At 41.6% G+C, this 22,810-nt stretch overlaps 1 protein-coding gene across 4 annotated transcripts in view; it reads left to right on the top strand.

Annotated features, from left to right (window-relative positions):
* The window catches only part of PTPN3 (protein tyrosine phosphatase non-receptor type 3), a 152,820-nt gene that overhangs the window by 21,367 nt on the left and 108,643 nt on the right, over positions 1 to 22,810 (top strand). Inside the window, exon 1 of one of the 4 annotated variants that reach the window (XM_061449073.1) lies at positions 20,020 to 20,163. The exons of the other annotated variants lie outside the window; for them this stretch is intronic. The gene's annotated coding sequence lies outside the window, so the exon portion shown is untranslated. Of the gene's footprint in view, positions 1 to 20,019; positions 20,164 to 22,810 lie in introns of those variants that run through there. 4 annotated transcript variants of the gene reach the window in all.

Below are 22,810 nucleotides of genomic sequence, written 5' to 3' on the forward strand. Positions count from 1 at the left end.
TGGGAAGCTATGGCTGGCTGAGTCCATGCAGGTCACCCAGAGCTCAGCTACAGCAGTAGCTGCAGTAACGGCAGTCCCGCCAGGCCAAATGGCACCTTACCAGCATGTCACCTACGTTTGCAAGCAGATTGCAAGCAGGCAGAGCTCAAGTCACTACCAGCATGGGCAGTGCACAGCACACCCAGGGAAAACAAGCGTAAACCCAGATCCTGAATTTCTTTCTGTGGAGACAACTACATTTCAAATGTTGCTGCAAAACAACATTGGTAATGGCATGAGCTGACTGAAACTGAAGTTAATTATGCTTTGCTTTCCCTCTCCTCCAGTGTCAGAACTGGAATAATACACTTTCTGCCTGTGATAATGTTTCCTATGTTATTTTTTCCAAATTATAACACACTTTCATTCATTAAATTTCTTAAAAAATGGAATGTTTACTTGCTTCCTGCATTTGACATTAGTTAATGAAGTACAAGCAAATGTTAACTGAATTCTCACAGATGCGTATCTGTTCTTTCCTTTTTCTAATTAAGGTTCAACACAGCCAAAAGCATGTGGGGAAAATCTTATTCCTATGCTGGAAACAAATACAAGACTCAGAACCAAATAAATATTAATTTTAAAACTGTTCATGGCTAAAAGTAGAGGAAATGACTGTTACCTCAGAATCAACAACTGGAAGAGCTTAAAATTGAAGTTAGGTCAAAAATCTGGAAGTCAGCAGGGTAGCAAGCAACCTTCTAACTGTTCATGTCTTGCCAATTAATCTCATCCTATATAAACAGACTTTGTATGCCTTGATGTTTGGGCATGGATGAAAACAGGTGCCCAGTTACTCAAGTTTCTTTATTTCAGTGTGAAGTAAGAATCAAAATTATGTTTGCATCGAAGTTACAGACAAAATTCAACAGGAATGTTTGAATTGACTGTGAGATTTACAGTTGAAAGATAATTTCATTGAAGGTGTTAGGGATAAATGAGTGTTTAAACCCCATATTAAATAAAAGCAATACACAAATAAGAGGTGGAAAATTTGTGCTTGTATTGACCATGTTCCAATTCAAGGTGGAAATATAGCTAGAAAATAACAGTGACTGTCATAAACACTTGTTCAAGCCTGTTGTTGATATGTTTTGCTGATCCAGCTGTGTTGCATTAAATGTCACAAAAGAATATCATTTTTATCTAGCTGTGATGATTTTAATGCTCAGTGGTAAAGGACAACTCCTTTATCCAGTGTGAGGGAGGGAAAAGGCAGTGAAAGATTGTGTTGTGTATATTCTCTCTCATTTTTCTTTAGCTAGATCTATGTAGCTCCTTTGCAATTCTAGCACTGTCAGGAAGAAATTTTCTATTACCTCCAGAGAGACAGATCTAACCCCAAACCCTCAGTCCAGTAAGCCCTTATAGACACTGATAGCTGGATTTCTGATCAAGGAGCCAAATGGTTACCACAGTAGGAAATGCCAAGTTGAGGCTGAAGAACTGAGTCGGCAGCTGTGAGAAAGCTAGGAATCTAGCATCAGAGAACAGTATGGGTCGGAAGGGAGCTTCAAAAGTCATTTAGTCCAACCCCCTGCAATGAGCATCTTCAACTAGATCAGATCACTCAGAACCACATCCAGCCTGGCCCTGAATTTAGCTGTTGGCTGGAAGAATTACAGCCACGGACGCTGTCCCGGATATAGGCATATAAGTCAGCTCAACTCTTTACCAAAAGTGAGGCACAAGCAGTTATAACTTGCAGGCCTTTTGAGTTTCTGCTCTCAGTTTACACAGGAGTCTGATGTTTGGGATTTTTTCTCAAATATGCTTTATTTGGAGCTAGGATTTGAATCTCCTGAGAGCTGCAGGGGAGGCAAATACATGGTCCTATCAGCAAGGTAGATGGAGCAATAGCTAGCCTTGCAATCTCAGTGCATGTGGCAGACACTGAACTGTGTGGCATTGCCCAAACCCAGATACGCGACTGATGAGCTGCTCTTCCTCCTTAGACTCTGCACTTTTATAAACAGTAGGGAGATGGAGACAGGACTATTGTGTATATAACCTCCAACTTACCTGTATGTGTCCAAACATAATACTGTTACTGGATAGCAATATATTTGGACCCTCTCCCCTCTCAGTTGGATTCCTAAGAGGGGAGAAGGTTGACATCATATGAGATGAGGCAGAACTAGCACCCAGGCTGCAGCACTGAATAATTTAGACCAGCTTGCCACAGTGGCTAAACTAAAATTAAGACTGCACAGCTTTATGGAGAATTCCACCAATCTGCACCTGCACAAAGGTACTGCCTGTAACAGAAGTGGTAGCAGCATTGCTCATGTCCAAAGGCAGATGAAATCCCCTTTGTGATAAGTTTTTGTTTGTGCAGTTATGGGTGTATCTGTAATTATAGGCAATGAGAAAAAGTATGGCTTGCTCAACAACACAGACAGGTACATGCCACGTGAGTGGTCACACTCTTATTCCTCCTCCTTCTCTCTATACTATTAGCTCCCCTCTTTGCTATTAAGCCCTCTCTGTTCAGCTTTGGTTTGGAGCTCTGCTGACTACCTTCAGCAGTTCAGTACACGATGTGTATCATATGCCCTTTCTTCCGTTTGCCCTGATCTTAATTTACATTACTTCCTCTCTGCAGGGAATCTAATACAATCTACATCATAAAGCTCAAATGCACTCCTAAAAGTGCATGATCATAGCAAAGATAAGTAGCAAGGAGATGCAGCACGTTCGGGAGCACCCTTGGGAAACAGCTGTTTTCTGTGGAAAAAAGGCAAAACTCTTAAAGACAACCTCGAAAGAAAGAACTGTGTATTGGCAGGGTTGTAACACACATCAGAAAGGTATCTGGAGAGAGAAGAAAGAAGGAGCTACGGAATGAGATCCCTAGATACAGGATTTGTATTTTGTGCTTCACTATTTTGGCTGTTACCACACATGATTTCAGTGTCAACACACCAGAAACCACAGGAGCATAAGCAACAACAAACTCTCAACTCAGTTTACCAGTGCTAGTACAGCTGTGAGTTCCACTGTTTTCTTTACAGCTAAAATCACTTCACTTATACAAAAACAACAACAAAAAAAAAAACAAATGGAAAGAAACACCCAAATCAAAACCCCTTCATTTCCAGAAGCTGTAAATTATGATTACCATGCCATAACCTACTGTAAACAGGTTCCTGGCCCAATGACTAAGGCTGGTAGGCTGTCCTGCAATGCAAACAGAAGCATGGACATCTTCCAAAGGTGTTGGATGTGAGAAAGGTTCTGCTGGGCTCAGAGTCCCAGGCATCTAGCTTCTTGTTTGACTGAGAGCTTCAAGACTGGGGCATTTCTACAGGAAATGGAAAGCTTGAGAGCTGCAAATGCAGAGTTTTATGGAGATGACTGAGTTAAGAACAGAGGGAACTGAGGTTCTGCATGCAGGTCCGTTTCCACAAGGCAACAGCTTCAGCCAAAGAAGGAATGCGTTTGTCAGGGGGCACAAGCCTTTGTAAGTGCCATCCAGTGGAAGCCCAGCAGCTGGGGCAGGACCGACACCTACCTCAGTGAGGGCGATTTTGCGCCACTTCTCTCCCGCTCCCTGAGGAGGCAGCGGAGGGGCGCGGGGCGGCCTCGGTCAGCAGGGGGCGGCAAAGGACCTCACAGAGCGCGGCCCTCCCGCGGGGCGGGGCAGCGGCCTCCGGCACTCGCGGTGGTAAGGTAGGAGGCGAGTGCGCTGTGCGAGCATAGCCGGGGTGTGGGTCAATTAGGGGTTTATGCGGCTTAAAAGCGAGTTTGGGTTTTATTGTATGCTCTCATTCCCTTTTTACAGGGGAAAAGAAGCAAAATTTGCAGCAGCATTGCCATAACCTCACGGACTCTTGGAACTGCTAGGGCTCTCAAAACGTGTATTTTTCTCCAACTGCCTTTGAGAATGACCATTTTGTTCAGGACTGTCTTACGTGCTTTTGGTAACTCAGGCCGTTTTTGCAAGCTTGGCTCTGAGGTCTGACATCGCAGCTCTGATTTGCGAAGGGGGGGTGGCTGTGGATATTCGGAGTGTTTGGTGTCGCAGACATACATACTGTTAAAGGCAGTTTTAATATGAAGGCTTTATGCAAATTAAACTTCCTGTAGGTTTGTCACCAGAGTTGCTCCGGCTGCCTCATCTGTGAGTTACCCACCTACAACTATGCACTCCCTTCTCACGTCCACACACCGAGTTAGTCAGAAATACCTTTCTGCTATTGTTCACACCCTCTCTTCAGCTCAAGTGTTGACTTTACTCAGCAGGTATTTCTGTTTGTGTCCAAAATGGGATTGTACTGTTCTTTATTTCTGCTAGTGCTAGAAAGCAAGCAGGGCTGAGCAGGAGCTTTATCCTCTTCTGTTAATCACAGAATCACAGAAAGGTTTGGGTTGGAAGAAACCTTAAAAGATCATCTAGTTCCAACTCCCCCCCATACTGTCAGCAGGAGTGCCCTCCACTAGACCAGGTTGCTCAAACCCAATCTGGCCTTGAATGCTGCCAGGGATAGGGCATCCACAACTTCAAGAGCTGTAAATTACTTGTAAATACAGAGTTAAAATCTTTATAATGCAGACAGGAATGGAAGCAATGACTTTTTTTGTTTAGAAGATCTTTCCTGTTCTGTAGACCTTGCTGGTATATGCTACAGCCATGATATTCCATAACCAAGCACAGGATGCCTTGACCTTTATCGGTTTTTCTGATAAAATCTTACTTTTCTCTACAAATGCTGCCTTCTTGAATTTCACCCTTGAGAATCCAGTAGAAGCCTGTAATTTTTGCAGCTACCTTATGCAGTGTACCCATTTGACTGGATGTTGCTGGCTAGTGATGTCTGTGAGCTGCCCTGTCTCCTCCACACCTCCATTCCTCAAGCATCCAGATCATTAGTTTTTAGCATAGACACTTACAACTAGTTGTCAATAAAAATAAAAGTCCACGATTACATCATGAGAAGGGTATTTTTGGCCTCCAAGGAAGCAGTGTATTGACTCATCAGTATGGTCTGCTGGCCAAGTAAGTATAGCTTTATTTCTTACCTTTTAAGTTAAAGTATTGAAAAGGCAAATAGCCAACAGGAAGACAGGGAAAATGTGGACTGACACAAACCTAGAAAGACAAGGTTGGCAGAAATCCACATTATTTTTGGCTGTAAATGACTGGTAGCTTTCCTGGCTCAAACTCCTTCAACAATATTTAGGACGCTCTGAGATTTGTTTCATTTTAGTTTTTTTTTCTTAGATCTTCATGCCCTTTTGGTTCTATCATAGGGAATGCTATACTACAGGTTCACACCTGCCTCCAAATATTCTTTTTTTTTTTTTTTTTTTTTAATTCCATTCTGGTAATTTTTCCTCTTTCCAGTATCTTCCATCTGTCCTCCTCCAGAGTACTGAGAACATAGGAGGCACTCTTCTGAAGGAGAGGATTTTCTGAAGGGTTATCACCTTATCAGATTAGTTGCTAGGCTTTTCCTTTAGCCATTTGACTGCATGTAAGTTGAAGCAGGAGATCACACATAACCCACCACCAAATGAATTAACAAGAAAGTAAAGTGATGCTTGTAGATTGTGACCTAATATAATTCTGCCATTATGCATAGAAACTGAATCTTCAATTTTAAACATTTCCAGCTCCTATTAAGATTATAGCATTATATTTATATTGAAACTATGAAACAATCACAACAGCCTCTCTGTGGTGAAGGAGAAGAGCGGATGGGAAGAATGCTTCATGTTTGAGAGCAGGGAACTAGTCCTTCAAAGTGTCATTCCTTAGATTAGACTTTCAATATGGATCATTAGTAGGGGCTAGAAATTAGGACAAATGACTTTCATATAGTTTTGCTTCAATTTATTTTATATTACTGAGAGGTCTTCAAACTGGGGCAGAGTCAGATAAAACCTGTCTCCTCTGAGATGGCTAATAATAGCAGGTTCAGGGATTTGCTTCTGAAGCTCACCCCCAGCCACCAGAAAAAGCATTCTTTAAATATAAACTATTTTCTCATTCTCAGCTAAATGTATGATCATATTAAAAGTGTTTTTCCTTCTTTACATTCCAAACAAACAGAATATAGAATTCAGCTGCAGTTTCAGAATGGAAAGTTTTATTTGATTGATCATACCATCTTATATTAACTATAAGGTCAGTTCCTTTCAGAAAAAAAAAAAAACAAACAACAAGCTAGAATTAAGTTTGGAACCCCACTCATTTCTGGGTCCAATTGGCTTTTTCCTTTCAAGCTACTTCTTCTGTAATGGTGTACTGTGTAGTTTGTGGGCAGGCATGGTCTGCCTCCATTTTGAAGTGGGCTATTAAATCACAAAATCTCAGGTTTTTGTGGAAAGAAATTTTTTGGCATTACTATTAAATAGCAATGCATGCTGATGTGGTTTTTGTTTTTGTTTTTGTTTTTTTTTTAAAGTAGATTGTACCATTGCAAAACATCAAGGCCTGGTTTCCCAGGCAGTCAGCATCATGGAAACGTTTGCTCTGATTCAGCTTGACCAAGTGGTTTGAATTCAGGCTCAAGTTACTTTGTTGCATTTATCCTTTTCAAGTTGTCTTCAGAAGTGACTGACAGCCAATGCTTTCCAATGCTCAGAGCCCCAGTGTCACTTTCTAAGCTATACTCTCACACTGTCCCCTGAAATCCAGTCTGGAGGAGTGGATTAAAGATATTGAAAGCATATGTCCCACAGTAAACTTCTCATACAATTAGACTGACAGTGATTTTTTTACTTCCTGCACTTCATTTCTCTTGCTGTGATGTGTAGAGTTATAGTGCAGTTTTCTCTAGTGAAAAAGATTTAAGGTACTGAATGCTCTTTCAATGAAAATCTAAGTGTAAAGGGAAAAATATGATGGATCCTAAATGCATTTGTTAAGCTAGCCCATCAGTTTACAAGTGCTTAGGAACAGGCTTCAACTTTTATGTGTATGAACAGTCCTCTTTAGATCCCATGGGACTCTTTATGGGCACAAAACAAAGCACATAAGCATGTTCAGTCTAGAGTCCCTAAGTACATACTGTGCTTTGTTATAATATCCATTTCAACACAAAGGTGTTAGTTTTGTCACCAGGAGGCTTCTTATTCCCTCCCTCTATTAGAATAGAAATAAATAACAAGATTTAAGAGACTAAAATGATTATTGGTTTGTAGTATATACCAAGGTCTGCTTGGCTGAAAAAAAAATCTTGAAAATCAATCTTCATGTCATGCTATGTTTTACACCCTTGGCAGAATATTATTTTCAGCAGTAAAGTACTGCACCAAAACAAGTTCTCTTTGGCACACAAAACAGACAACAAATATTTCTAAGGCATCTACTTTTATATGAAAATGGCATAAGTTTTGCTCCAACTGTAAAGAAATTACTGCTGTCAACTTCACACAATTCTTAAAAAAAACTTTACCAAGCTCCTCATAATAATCCCATCAAAAAAATGACAGTTGTAATATTTTACATATGACATTTTCCTAGGTATTAACTATAAAAAGTAAATAAATACTTCCAAATTTTCACATGCTTTTGATGTTTGATTTTGGTGTCTGATATTGAGGGTATCAACCAAACTTTTGCCTCAAGTTTGATCTTGTAAAGATAATGTCAGTAGCATTCTACATTTAATGTCCCACAAACCAGTTCATGTCCTAAATTCTAGCATGGACTACAAATTTTATTTAATTCTACACTAATCTGTGAGCAATATAAAAGCAGGTTAGTTGAAAATGCATGGTTTTAAAAATACTAGGTTTTTCATGAATAGACATCTAACCATATAATGCACACATCTTCCATTGTGGCAACTGCCTCGGTGTGTGGAAGAGACAGCAAGAAACTTAACTGCAAGGAATCCCTGGATAGACTGATGAAGCCCCTAAAAGGCATGCAGAGCTTTCAGATGAAAGGATGCATCACCTTCTCTGCCACAAATCTCCAAAGACTCCCAGATACATGTGACTTGCAGGAAATGCCGAGTTGTTGTTAGGACTCATCACATAAATAAGCATGGGGAAATGGTAAGCTCTTCATCATTTCCTTCAGGCCTGCTATATCTCTTCCATTTCTCTGAGCTGCACTGCCAGAATTTCACAACAGATGGGAGAAAAGATTTTTTGGATGTATGGCCTGTAACCCTAATGCTGGATGTCAGCACTGTTGACAGGGTTGAATTTATTGAGCACTCAAAGAAACTCTGTACATGTAACAGTTGTCGTGATTTTGATAGGAATAAATTAGCCAGACCTGGACACTCTCACACATAATACTGTTATATTTCTGGACTACTTTTATCTATGAGCTTTCTATTTTTATGTGTATGTTTTCAAGATGAGGTTACGTACACACTGGATGATCTGAATAGCAACAAAGGACAAGTCAAATTCAGGTACAGTTAAAATATTCTCTCTTAATTACTCCTTTGGTGTGTTTATAACCAATGTAAATGGTGTTGTATTAACAAGCTACCTGAGCGTTTATAAACAGCTTTGTGCTAAACAAAGGATTGAATGGCAGCTTAAACTCTGAGCTCTATTGCTTTGACAGGATGAGTTCGGGCAATGGTGCACAGCAGTCACCCACGCAAAGAGGCAAGCCCTGTGCTCTCATCCCATGCTCACTCCAAAGAGTGAGCCAATTTATTTGAACTATAGACATGAGAATGGCTGGCTGGGATGGATTCTTAATAGCTTTTACATACCAAATGCTTTCTGTGGTTTTGTATCAGTAAATGATGCCAAATTTTTCCAGGGAAAGAAGGTTGCTCTCTATTTTACTTATTTTGAGAAATAAATCATTGTTTTTCTCTATGGACTTCTGCAGCACAGTGGTAATGAAGTTCATTCCTCTTACCTCTTTATAAGTATGCATACATGGTGCAGGAGAGGGGAAATGGGAAAAATAAGAAATAGGTTACCATTTTTTGTCGTTATTTGAAGTTTCCTTTCACTTCTTCAAATGTGCAAAGAAAACCTCTTCAAGAGGTGAGACATACTTTTACATATAAGCTCTCAGAAGCAACACATAATACCCCAAACCCACAAACTTTTTTGCAGGCTATCTGAATTACTTCTTCACTTCATGCAAATTGTAGCTGAAATTAGAACTGACCTTCAGAGACAGCACTGCAAGTGATAGTAAGCACATTTGCAATATGGTCTCTGGGTTTGTGTTTCCAAAGGACCTTGTAAAATTCTTCACTTCCTTGCCTATGCTGTTTTGGTGGCCAGCGGAGCAGAGGTCATTTTGTTTGTTTTACCCCTCTCATGTCTTTGCTTTGCCAGGCATGTGTCTGTAAGACACATCACGGCTCTTTAAAAACAAATTATGTCATGTAGTAAAAAGATTACTTTAAAGGATTGTGTCAAAAGCTATTTCTGTTCCCAGCTGTTAAAACTGTAGCACGACTTTGCTATTTTATTTGCCTTTAGAAAGCTGCTGATCTTATATTAGCAAGTGAGCCTAAGTTTACAATTGGAACAACTGATGAAATACGGTGAAATCAATAGTGACCATGTTAAAATAAATATTGTGCAGAAGAATAAATGTTACTATTTATGAAGCAGGAAAGGTCACAGGCTATAGAAAATGAGTGCATTTATCTGAACCACTGTATCACAGTCAAACTGAAAGCCCTCTGATCAGTGAGTCATCCCTTTGCAAACGTTTTTCTCTTACATCACTTACAATAGAAACTACTTGTATAGCCTCTGCCTTTGTTGTCAGTGTGAAAATCACTGAGGCATGGCTGCTGCAGGACCCCATCATATAGCTCATGCTCCTCTTTAACTCAAGTGGAGCCTTGTTTGATGATAAAACTATCGCAGCAGGGAACTATATTTAAAACTTGGTTACTCATTCATCTTATGGGTGTTTTTTGGAGTCGTTAGTGGGTCACATAACTATACATATTTCCTTCAAGTTCCCATTATACTTACTACTTATAATTGTAGTTGTTTTGCTCCAACTAACTCTCTTAATAGAACTGCAGTCTCTAACCCACTGTATGCAATTCCCCCTTTATTCTGCTCTTTGAGAGTTTTATGACAGAGTCTAATCTGAATTTCCAGATAGTAGCAGTAGGTTACAGCAGTGTTTGGCATTTGCTACTTGGAGCTACTGACTCCTAAAAAAAAGGTTTGAAGAGAAGCATCAGGAATCATACAGTTCTGTTGTAGCAAAATAACTGATTTTTTTATTTGCATAAAGGCCAAATAGTCTACTCTTATCAGTTTAATTTGTTTCTGTACTTAAAACAGTCTTTCAGCAGTTAGGATATTTAAAAAATTCTTTCGCTTTGCCACTTCCATTCAGGAAAGATATTACTATCTTTTATTTTATTTTCCCTTTTGAATAGACATGAAAACTTAAGATATATTTCAATAGCAAGCACATCAGTTTATACAGAATTTTATCATGCCAAAACATCTTTATGCACAAGCATCAGCAATGAGATCGGCTCTGCTTTGAAAACAGTTTTTGTTAGCTATTGAGCTTTACAGAGATAGTAATGTTAGCAGCGGAAGTGTTGGTGATTATGTCATATCTATAATTCCACATTTATAAAAGTCCCATATGGAGTGGAAGGCAAGAAAGGAAGAACATGTGATGGCACTATACACTTGTTTATTTATAGAAATGGTAGTTAACCAAAAGTACCCAAGCTGTTCACATCAGCAAGCTAGCTCCACACAGGATCCACATGCATCTGAGCGCTGAAAACTGCAGTTCCCAGTGGAACTAGGCACCCACTGGCATCTAAAATCCTTTTGTTCCTACACTTCCTAATAAAAATGGCAAAAGATCCATATGTGATCCTTCAAAATCAGTATGCATTCCCCCCACGATCCTGAAGATTACAGAGCCATTAGATGCCACTCTTACTACATGTTTAATCCAGAAATGCTGGCATTGATCCTTTACTAGGAAAGTAGGAAATAATGTTTTGACTTCTTTCTCTAACTAAAGCAATTTTAAAAGGTTGCTTAGGTACCTGGCCACCCTGGGGAATGTGTCTTGCTCTGCTTGGAATAATTAGGAAGGAAAGCACTTGACTGCAGTGCCAGGACCTGAAGAATAAATTTTCTTCCTTTTTACTCTAGAAAGGAACAAGTCAGTCTAAGGATCTGAAGTACGGATGTAAGAGTCTAAAATAGCAGTAAAGCACTCATCCCTTGGCCCACACTGTACAGAAAAGCAATAGGAATATTCATAGCAGATTAAAGACAACCAAACCTCTATTATGCATGAACAAAAGAAACAGCCAGTGACAAATAACATCCCCATTCCAAACTACTTAACACAAGAAATTTCAGAGGCTGTTATCCCTTCCTCCTATTTCCTTTCCCTGCCCTCCCACTGCTTCTCATTACCCAACAGACTTCTAAATTCCACAGGCATTTACCCAGCACAGAGCGAGGGCAGCCGAAGCCCATCTAAGGACAGGCTGTGATAAAACTGTCTTTTCCTTCTCTCTGAACATGTTTTCCTATATTTCCCTTGCAAAGACATCAGGGTCACCAAAAACCCCATTACAAAGTGATTCATGGAGAGGAAAACTAATCACTTTCTGGGCAGTTTTGTACTGCCCCAAAATTTAACATTTGAGAAACCATGATGAACTTGAGAAATGGTTTTGCCACAAAGAAGAAAAAAAATCAGGAGGTTGTATTTCTTCTCAAAACTGGCCAATATTTTTAAAAAGGTATAATAACCCCCCCAAAAGATAGCTTTGTGACAAGGAATATGTAGCATTCCAATATTAAATGGGACACTGTGGTTGAGAACTTTGCTAAATTTGCTAGAAAGGCAGAATTATAAATCTGTGAATGATTTTAACACCGATATTTCCTAATCTGGGAGAGCATGACTCTGCAGGCTTTATGCTCTCTTTTAATTCTTATCTATCTGTGTGTGTAATCCAGGGAATGCTGATAGCCCTTTCAGACCTTCAGATAATTTCTCATGAAAGCCAAGATAAGTATGAACAGCATGAAATGCCAGATACAACATGGTGTTTAAAAGCCTAGAGCGGGACTTGGACTGAATTTCAACCTACTGCATTATAACCCTTAGTGTTTACAAAAGGTACAATCAGAGGTTTTAGGGGCACCTTATTTTGGTTATACACAGCCTATGTTCCTTGGGTTGGACCCCTGCAGACACTGACATTTGCACCAACAGGGCTGTGAAACCACAGCTCACAAAATACCTGGTCCTGATTAGAATCCAGAAATAAGGGAAATAAACCATACCTATGTTCAAGAGCACACTTCCAGGAAATAAATCCCAAGTGAACATCTGTGCCTCTCGGAGCACCTGAAGCAGAGATGTGAGACTTAATAGGTACCTGCATAGGGAGCGCTTCCCACTGGCAACAGCATCTCTCTGCTGAAGATGTTGACCCAGCACTCCTAATTCAGTGTGCTGACAGTTCTCCACCACAAGAGCTGGAAAACTTTTCCTGCATGCTCTGTTGAAGCTGGGTAAGAGCTGCATATAGGAGTCCTTATTTTACTCCAGAGCTGAGCATCTGTAAATTCAATGCTACAACATCCAGCTTTTAAGTCCTCTGACACATTGCTTTTTGTGCAGGTCACAACAAATAGAGACAGACATATACAAGATATGTGTGTAGGGTTCATTGGAAGAAAACCTCTCCAGCTGCTTTACATCCTTAATACCTGGAGCACAAGACCTCATAGTTACTGAAAGTTACTGAAAGTTTATAGTTAAATTTAGAATTTCTTCTCCTCCTCCCTCCAAAACAGGGCCTCATTAGTACTTTCACTGTACAGATTTTTAAAACATCAGTCTGGAAATAAATTAGTCTAGTCAAGCTGTTGCCTTCCCTAGACTCCAGACCTAATTCTTTATGTCTTTTACCCTTAGGTACATTATAACCCCGTGTGCCACTGGACTGAATTGTGCTGAACAGGAAAATGCTGAGGCATTTGCACATTTTATTAACAACCTCTTAAAAGAAGTTATAGCTAAGGTTTTATATTTTTGCATTAATTGTGACCTTCAGGAAGAAGCTGCTTTATTACTAATCTTCTGAAACATACGGTTTCCTTGTCAGGGGGTGGGGAGTGGGTAGGAAGAGGGACTGATTTTATTTCTCCATTTTTGAGAGCATTAATGAACACTGCTGTATAATAACATGAGCAAAACAGAAGCCATTTGCTCCATTCATGTAGGATGCAGAAGCACTAATGTCATTAATTGGCCTTTATGCCATATGTTGGAAGGTGCTTTTGGTTTTCACAATGGTCAGAGCAGTACTACCAGCAGTGCAGCAGGAACAGTTACCCAGTTAAACACTCTGGGCAGAAATGTTTCACCAAAACTACAAGCATGGATTTCTTTTGCTTTTCTTTTTTGTAAAGAAAGTCTGATTGCAGTAGATGTGTGTGTAGCAACAAATGAGGAGACCGATTCAACCCTTCTTAAATAGAATGCTATGATAGGAAGTCACACAGCAGCAAGACACGGTGCTGTTACAGAAGCCAGCCTAGGTTTGGCATACATTACAATGTAAATCAGAACAGTAAAATAGGCTTTGGGTTGTTTTTCTTTTCCTTTAGGGGACATCTCAAGTCTCATCATTAAGGTTTGTTGGTTGTCTGCTAAATTCAGAGCAGTATTTCTCAAGGAACCACAAAAGTGACGTGTTAAGCTTAAAGACTTCTAGCTTGTTCATATACATGTGAATCAGGAAACCAAAAAAGAGAAGGTTCTTACTCAGTACAGGAGACTAATGATAATGTATTGCAGCATCTGATATTCTGAATTGACTTAAATATTGCACTTTTGAGAGAGTGTAAATGATGCTATTTTACTTATTCTGGCCCGCAGCACAATGTGTGTTCTAAAGCTTGTATGCTCGCCCCTCACTTTAAAGCTGAGCTCGTACTTCACTTTAAAGCTGACACAGCCTGTACAAAATTAAAATGGCCAGCCTGATCAACAACATTCCCCACCCACATAATGCAAATCAATCAACCAGAATGACTAGAAAAGTGCCCAACACTCCCTGAAGGCTCAATTCTGTATCTTTCAAGCTGCAATTAAAGCAGCTTTCTTCAACGTTCCATCTCAAATTCAAATGACATATAACTTAAAATGGGTTCCTGTTATACTTTAGGGAGTGGCAATCTTGAAAGAAACAAAGTATGCTTTACAGAAAATTAGCATAGTACCATGTTGTTTCTCTTGTGCAACTGTATTAAATAAATATACTCTGTTCATCTAAATATGCTTTTCATGGTTAATTGCTAAATGTAAAACATTTGTAAATTTAGACAAACCAAAAATTATCTGACACTTCTTTCCTATGAATCGTATTTTTTAGCTTTAAAAAGATATATCCTGAAGTAGGGAAAATACTGTTGCAGGTGAATGCAAGAAAAATATGTGACTTACAACAATATCTCTCCCTCTCTCATAATTTAAAATAATTATATATTGCCACTCAAAGAGGAAATCATTGAGTGGCCACAAGGAGGAGTAAAGGAAGACCAAGCCAAAAATGTAATTTGAGACATATAATTGCTGGTGACAAAAAGACCAGTATTCATGTAAATACATATTCACCATACTACTGATCAGATAATCAAAGTACAGATAAAAATGATCACTTAATTTTCTATAAAGTGTATGCACAGGGTACTTTCCCAGCAACATATTTTAATCGACAGTGTTCTGCCTAAGTCTAGATGGTTTAGTTGATTTCACTCTTTCCCTCAGAAATGCATTTTTACAGTCTGGTACATTTTCACTGTTTAGGACTTTGTGCAATGTTGCAGGCACACCAAGTGTCAGTTTTTTCATGTACCCTTTCACTCTGTTTAACCCATATTTCATGATGCATATTTCAAGTATCAGCACATAACATTACTTGCTTCATACATGCTTGCTTGTAAGTAAATGCAGGTACTTTTGACAATCTCAGCCAAGGTGTGGGAAGAGAGTAACGTCCATGAAGACTGTGCAAGCACTTAAATTACTTTGGCCAGACAAGTTGATGCGTAACTGCTGAGCAATGTTCACTGCCTGTGTGTACTCTACCCTGTACCCTCTTAAACTGGCATTTTGTGATAGTGTGAACATACCATAAGCCCCTTAGGTTTTTTTGAAAGTTCACTGTTGGTTTATGTTTTTAAAAGACTGAGACTTCAAAATACATCTCAGGAACTTGTGATAAGGACGGCTGTCAGAACTTCAGTGTCTCTGAAGTCAGTGAAGCTTATCCTGTGCATGCATATGCAGATCTATCTGTAAGTAGACTGACCATGTCTACAGCTCAGACTGCCAAACATTTTCCTTATAAAGATCCAGTTTCAGTTACAACTGTGCCAGGATTTAATTATTTGGGATGAAGTTTCCCACCATGAGCTTCTGCCTCAAGCAGTTTAAGCACAACTCAGCCTTTTTAAGAAAAAGAGTTAGGATAAAGAATTACTAACTAAAAACAAATGCACAAAACCCCTCCTTGTAACTATCTGTTGAGAAGTTTTAGCATGTCCAACATGCTGACAACAAGGAGTCTTTTGCTGACCTGAATGAAATCCTCTTAAATTTGGCTGATTAACTTCTGAGAATCTGTGTGTGCACACATATATATACATAGATACATATACACACACACATACACACAGAGTATATATTTACTCAGTAGAGGCTTCCTGGTCTTGACAACACAAGCCTGAAGCATTTTCCCTACATAGGTCACACAGACTACAGACATGGATTGACAGAGGCCTCAGGTACTCTTTTCCTTTACACCTCTCTAATAAAGGGGTCAATCCTTAGATACAGAATGTTTACTAAAGCTGCACTTAAAACATGGGAGTGAAAGAGGTTCTGCCATTTGCCTAGGTGGCTTGGTTTATGCCTAAAATTATTTGTTTTAACATGTAATTGCAGTCTTTGTTTTGAATGAAGCTGTTTGCACTTCAGCCACAGTGGATGCTGGACATGGCTGAAGACAGCTGTGTCTTGTGCCCATCCCTAGCCTGTCAAAATCTTTAACTTCTCCCTTTTAGACTTGTTCCCTAAACCAGTTATTCATACTTCTTTCCTCTAGGTTGTCCGAAACTGGATACTAAGTGTAACGAAATTATTTTATACCTCTCTTAAAATACGGTCTGTGCTTTACCTCCAAGTCACAGCCCAGCAGTGGTCAGGACATTTTCCTGCTAATCTTTCTCTGGCTACTAATCCTGAAAAAAGAAAGCGAGTCTAAGCTGTGAAATCAGACTATGGTTTCATGAACTCACTAAGGGGTAGCATAAGCTGGCTATTCTGCTCAAATAAGCAGCCTTCTCTTCTCCCTCAACTTTTTACAGTGCTACACTTTTCCTCATACCCCTACAGGTTAACCTAACTGGAGAATTTATCTGTATTAAAAGTAACACAGCTCACAGTTTTTTTCCTTATCTAGTTTTATTGAATACCTGTTCTCTGGCTGGGCAGCTGTACAAACTGCTGTCAGAGATGTTTGCTCCTGCCACAGCACTTCCGGGTGATGCTGAGGAAGTTACTCGAGCAGGACTTTTCCTCTCTGATCAGTAACTGAGTGCTTTCCTTTTCTGAGTAAACTGAACAGAGGTTCAGGTTGTGATTTTTTTATTTAAAGAAGTGCTCAGAGACGTGAATAAACCTGTTCAGACTCTGTGAGCTGAAAAACTGTGTTCTGCAGTTCTTCAGCTGGATACTCAACAGGATGAGAGCAGCCATCCAGTTTTTTGGTGTTAACATGCACACTGAAGGCAGCTGTTCAGACATGCAGTAAATGGGAGACAATCCTGCAAAAAAATAGTTTATGTAATTACAGAAAATAAGAATGTACCTTTGCCACAAAAGGGGAAATTAACAGAGACAACCTTTATCCTATTTTATTTTTTGTTTGTTCTGGTGATGCTTTTTTTTTTTCTTGGGGGGGTGAAGGGGAAGCGGTGTTTTTTTTCTTTTTACTTACAAACTGTTGTTTTAAGGGATTTTTTTGTCCACATTTTTGGTTGTGGACAGGAAAATGACTTAATGAATTTGTATTTACCTAGCTTAGCCCATTTTTAACAAATAGGTGATGTGTGGAAACATTCACATACAGAAATGTTTTCGAAACATCACTATTTTGTTATTAACAGATATTTCATTTGGTGGGAGAGATCATGTACAGGTGGGAGAAATTCACTCGCACTCCTACTGTATCCTGTATGTGGCAATCATAGCTATTATATTCCTTCTTCTTTTCCCTGCTCTTCATCAGTATAGGATTCCCTGTCTGTCCAAGGAATTTGGGAAGGTGCTTTCCAACAACAGAATTTTGGAGCTGTAAGTAACAGTGTAATAAGAAAGCTGTTGTTTGTTCCTATTAACTCTGCAACTCTCCATCAACAAAGCAGGGGATACTCTTCTTTGCTGGTATGACTGATACAACAAGCAGTGTTTTTAACGCATGGGAATACTGGATTACATACTTACTTTAAGGTCCAACAGTATAATTTCTCATGTTGGAATGAAAAAGCTATCTATTACACAGCTTTGGTCCTACTGGAAACACAGGAATTGTACAACTAAATCAAATTCCTAATACAGTCACATCTCATCTCTGAAACTCATCAGGCCCTTACTAAGATTACTTGGAATGTGTTTGCTATCATGTCACTAAGTTAATGCTCATATAGACTTACATGGGACTATGTGGAGCGCAAAATGCAGTAACTTTCAATATGGGGAGAAGCAATGTGGCCCTTGGCCATGTGTTGATAACTTCATGTATCTGTTATGTACCACACATTACTGCATTCCCTCTAAAGGAAGAGGTACTGACCATTGCTTACAAAGTACTTTGGAAAATGCAGAGTATCAGTGGAAAGGTAGTATAACTGCCTTCCATGGCACACAAAGTGTTAGAGGGGTCTAATCCTCACTCATTAAGTGGGAGAGGTTCTGGTGGAAACACACCCACCTAATGGTCTGATCTGGGATGGCAATGTCAGTGCCCTTCTATAAACTATCATTCCAGAGGTGAATGTTCTCACACCCTGGAAGAATGTTACAGAGTGAACAAATGAACTTGTTCCCACCTTGAGTCTCAGAACAATTAACTAGAATGAAGCCTGCTGACTGAATATTTCATTAGGATTTAAATGTGTGGAAGATCAAGTCTATGTACGTATTATAAATGACGAGGGATTAGATTATTAGATGGCTTTCTCTATCAAGTCTTTTGGATTGATCCCTGGAGGTGTTCAAGGCCAGGCTGGACAGAGCCTTGGGTAGCATGGTTTAGTGGGAGGTGTCCCTGCCCATGGCAGGGGAGTTGGAACTAGATGATCTTAAGGTCCTTTCCAACCCTAACTATTCTATGATTCTATGATTGATCTACTCTTCAGGGTAGGTATTAATGAACATGTTTATGAGGGTAAAACAGAACTGTCCAGAGGTCCTCTTGGGAAATCTGAAAACCCCTGTGAATCAGCTGTGCTGAGCAGCAGTGTGCATTGTTCCTGGTGGGAAAACGTGATACAGCTATGCTCCTCCTTCCAGTACTCAAATTTAGACAGGCAGTACTGCATAGACATATGCAAACTGGCTCCCATTCTTCTGCCTTCACTGCATCTGGCATTGCTGCCTTCAAGTTACTTTGCCCAAACTATAGCCAGCAAAGTGGTGTACCAAAGCATGGCTTATGAGATGAACAGTACAGAGCAAGCAGAACGCAAGAGACAAGCAGCATTTTGGAAAGCCACATCGCCACTGCAGGCATATTTATACTATGTAATGCTGCACAGAGGTCCCTAAATTGAGATTGTAAAGGGTAATTTTGGAATTTGAAACAATATAGCCGTGTCAAGGAATAGTCCAATATGCTTTTCCATGGTATGTCTCTGGTTTTCTCAGCATCTGCCTCTCGCTCACAAAGCTTCTGGCACAGCAGCTCACTCTCCCCCTGCTTCCACCCCGCATTTGTGTTAACCGAGATGCCTGTTAACAGGAGACAAAGAAGATCAGGAACACAACACCCAAGTTTCACACATATTTTGAGGGGTTTTGGTGTATCCTTTAACCTGGACTGTTTCACCGATCTCATGTACAACTGCATTAGCACAAGTGTGCCACAAGGGCAGGAACAAGCATCTCGAAATTTCTTTGCCACTGGAGAAAAAATACAACCGGTTGGTTGGCCATTGAGGTATTCTGCTTCAGCTAATTAGCTCCGCTGAACGGCTCAATTAGCATGGGTGTAGAGTTGCTCTGACACAGTTACACGGCTTCCAACACCTGAGCTAACCTCTGCACGGTGCTGCAGGATGCCCTGTAGGAACTAGCGAAGCAAGAGGACAGGAAGCATGGCTCACCTCCCTCTGCCACCTTCCTTCAGGAGTAGCGAGCGGACAGGGTGTGTTATAAACTCGCTCTTTGACAATACTTCGCATCTCTCTGCATTTGGCTCTTTACTAACCCAGGCTTTAATGCAAGCACACACCAGGACCGTGTTTCCCCACGCAGCCTGTTAGCTGGCCGAGCCTCAAGCGGCTGAGGCAGGCCCCGCCAATCCCGTGCTAATCACCTCTGAGGCGGTTCGCTGTAACTTCTAAGTGCCCCGCAGCCAGGAGGCACATCCCGCACACCGCGCTGCGGGAGCAGGGACCCGTGAGAAGCCGCACGGCCCCAGCCGCAGCCCAGCCACCCCGGTCGCGCCCGGACAAGCACCCGCGGGGCAGCCCCCGCCAGTGCGCATGCGCGGCAGCCGCGGGGCAAGGATAAAGGATGTGAAGGAGCGCCACCACTACCCCGCCTCTCCCACTCCCCCTCTAGGAAGCGGCGGAAAGTGCCGATAGCTTCCGAGTGCGGCCGAAGAGGGGAGGTACGGCCTGGCCCGGGTAGTCGCTCCCTCCGCTAGGGGGCGGGCGCGGGCGGGTGGGCGCGCTCCTCGCCGCCCCTCCCCTTCTCTCCCCTCGCGCCCCGCCCCGCCCAGCCCGAGCGCAGGAGCCGGCGGCGGCGGGAGCGGGGTGGTCTCCGCGGTCGCGCTGTCCGCACCTGTTCGGCTCGGTCCGGTCCGCGCGGTGGCGGCCGCGACGGCCTTTTGCGCCCCCTGGGGGAGCGGGGCGGCGGTGGCGCGGCAGGTACGGGGCGAGGCGGCGGCGAGAGCGGCGCGGGGCGCGGAACGGGGCTAAGGGGAAAGTTGGCGAGGTAGGGGCCGCCCCTGCGCCTCCCTCCTCCTCCTTCTCCTCGGCCGGCCGGCGGAGTGCCCGGCGGCGGGGGCGAGGGCTGCTCCCGGAGGCTGGCAGGGCTGGCGCAGGAGACGAGCGGGAAGGTGAGCGGCGGGGCCGGGCTGGTTGTCAGCCTGGTAGCCCGCTGTGCTGTGCCTTGCCTTGCCGTGCTGTGCCGTGCCGTGCCGTGCCGGCGGGGAGCGGGCGGCTTGGGGCGCTCCGGGGCGCGGCGCTCCTCAGCCCCGCGGGGTCCCTCCTTTTTCCGTCCCCCTCCGCGCCTTGCGTTTCCTGCCCGTACGGCGGGGCAGGTGGGCGCCGTCGGGTCCCCAGTAGAGGGACGATGGTGTAAGCTCCCTTCCCGTCCCCGCTGCGCTTGCCTCTTACTGCAGGGCTGGTTTGGTTCCTTCCCCCATGCGACCTTTCCTGCCTCCGAGTCGCTCGCGGAGCACCTCGCCCCGGAGGTTTTTTCCAGCCCGTCCGAGCACTGAGCGCCTGGGGCGGGTTTAGGAGGGGAGCGCTGAGGGCGCAGGGCGGCCCTGCCCGTGCTCCTGCCCGCACGGCCGGGAGGCATGGGTCTGCCAAGGTATCGGAACTCAGATCCCGGACGTAACTAGTCTGTGGTGCCGTATCAGCAGGTACTGCACCCCAAAGGCTGCTGGCTCTCAGCCGTGGTTACTTTCAGAATTTTGGGTGCCGAGTTACAGTGTGGAGATACGAAGATCTCCAGTATATCGTATATCCATACCTATAACATTTAACCTAACGTATTTATAATGTATTTATAATACATACATATATATGAAGTGTGAGAACAAGTTACCTTACTGGTATTGTGAAGCAGATGCAACAGCAGTAAAAGATACTACTTTGAATATAAAATTCCCATTAACCTACAGCGTTTCTCACTTCCTCTCATTACTGAGATTATCTGAAGTAATTAGCCTCTCCTTCTGTTGCTCCTTGCCTTTCTCTTTTTCGAAGATGTAGAGATTTGTTTGTGTTTTCCCTGCTGGGGTAGTTGCTTCCGTTGTGGCTGTACAGCTTGTGATCCAAATTGATCGCTACTGCTCTAATACCTGCGTAACAGAAATCGGAACAAATTAGTGCTTTGGTAATGTTAACTACTGATGCTACTTTGATCATCTAAAACTGTCTTGGTTTTGGTAGAAATATCTCTATCACTGAAGTACTAATTTTGCACAGTATTGCATAGAGAAGTTATTTATAGGAAGGGAATTTAGATGTGTAGAATACTTACTTAGGTTTGGAGGGGAGTTGCACTTTCACTTTATAAAGTTTGTCTGAAACTAATCTGTAGAAGAAACAAGTTGTCCCTATTACCTGGGTAGCTTAGATTATAAAGGAAACCGCTAACAAACAGGGAAGAAAGGTCTGCTTAGTTACCATATCTGGAAAAACCTGCTAATGAAATACAAATACTGCATTTTTATGATGCTGACATTATCTGGGACTGTCTTGTAGCACTAATGTCTTGATGGTTGGTGACAACAGTCTAATACATCTTTGGTCTTTAAGAAAAAATATAATATTCCATATATTTCAAAGTACACTTAAGAGCTTGTTTGAATCACCATCTTGTGTTGATAAGATTTATTTCCTTTCATTGAACACTCTTAATATTGCTGGCAGTAGATTCCTGGAAAAACTCCTAATACTTGTCATCTCTCTCTGTGATTTAACAAGGGTTTCTTATGTGCCTCTTACCACCTTTTTGCATGTTCTTTGGCTGGAACAGTTAGTTCATGATTTCAGGGCAGAAGTTTTGGGTAATATCACAGTGATGTGTTGTACTGTACACCACTTAACTTGTTACCCCCGTGCCTCCAAAAGACTTCTAGCACAAACCAAGACTGTAATAAGACTATCATTAAGTGAACTTTGTAATTTAATAGCATATTGAGAAAGCTCCGTAATTGCTTCTTAATTAATCAGTTTGTATTATTGGTGTGATATGCTTAATGCAGAAGATGATCATGCAAAAGCTAGTGTGGTAGTAACATCAGCTTCTTGCATATGTCCATGACTTGTCATGTGATAAATCATGTTTTTATCCAGTCCAGTGGTCTAAAATAGTAACTAATTTCTAAAGGTCTTGGGTGGTGTTTTTTTAATAGTCATTATAGCAGAGACATAGCGATAGTATTATAGCAGAGGCAGTGTCCATACATTTCTAAGCTGTGACCTACTTTTTGTACTGATGGGTAAATGATAGCTTTACATAGGTGCTAAAAGCGTAACCTTACATAGGTGCAACACTAGGAGTGTTATGTACAGAAGTCATTGATATTAAGTTCTCTAAGGTGGTCTAAATGCAAGTATAGTGAGCAGTTCTGTTCTATTTTGTTACTTTGTGTGTTTTCAAATAATTCTTGCTGTGCTGGCATCTATACATAGGGCAACTTGTTCATTACAAATTGAGCAGTTAAAAGTAAACTTAAGATTAATAGTGATGAGGACTATTGATACAATATGTTATTTGTAGCACAGTAAGTGTGCATTGTGAGTTTTGTAGGACCTTGTGGCATGTCTTTTTGAGTGA

The sequence above is a fragment of the Pezoporus flaviventris genome, unplaced genomic scaffold (genome assembly GCF_033815535.1).
Source record: "Pezoporus flaviventris isolate CSIRO_AGI_PZ_B2104156 unplaced genomic scaffold, CSIRO_AGI_Pfla_v1 ptg000007l, whole genome shotgun sequence".
Lineage (NCBI taxonomy): Eukaryota > Metazoa > Chordata > Aves > Psittaciformes > Psittacidae > Pezoporus > Pezoporus flaviventris.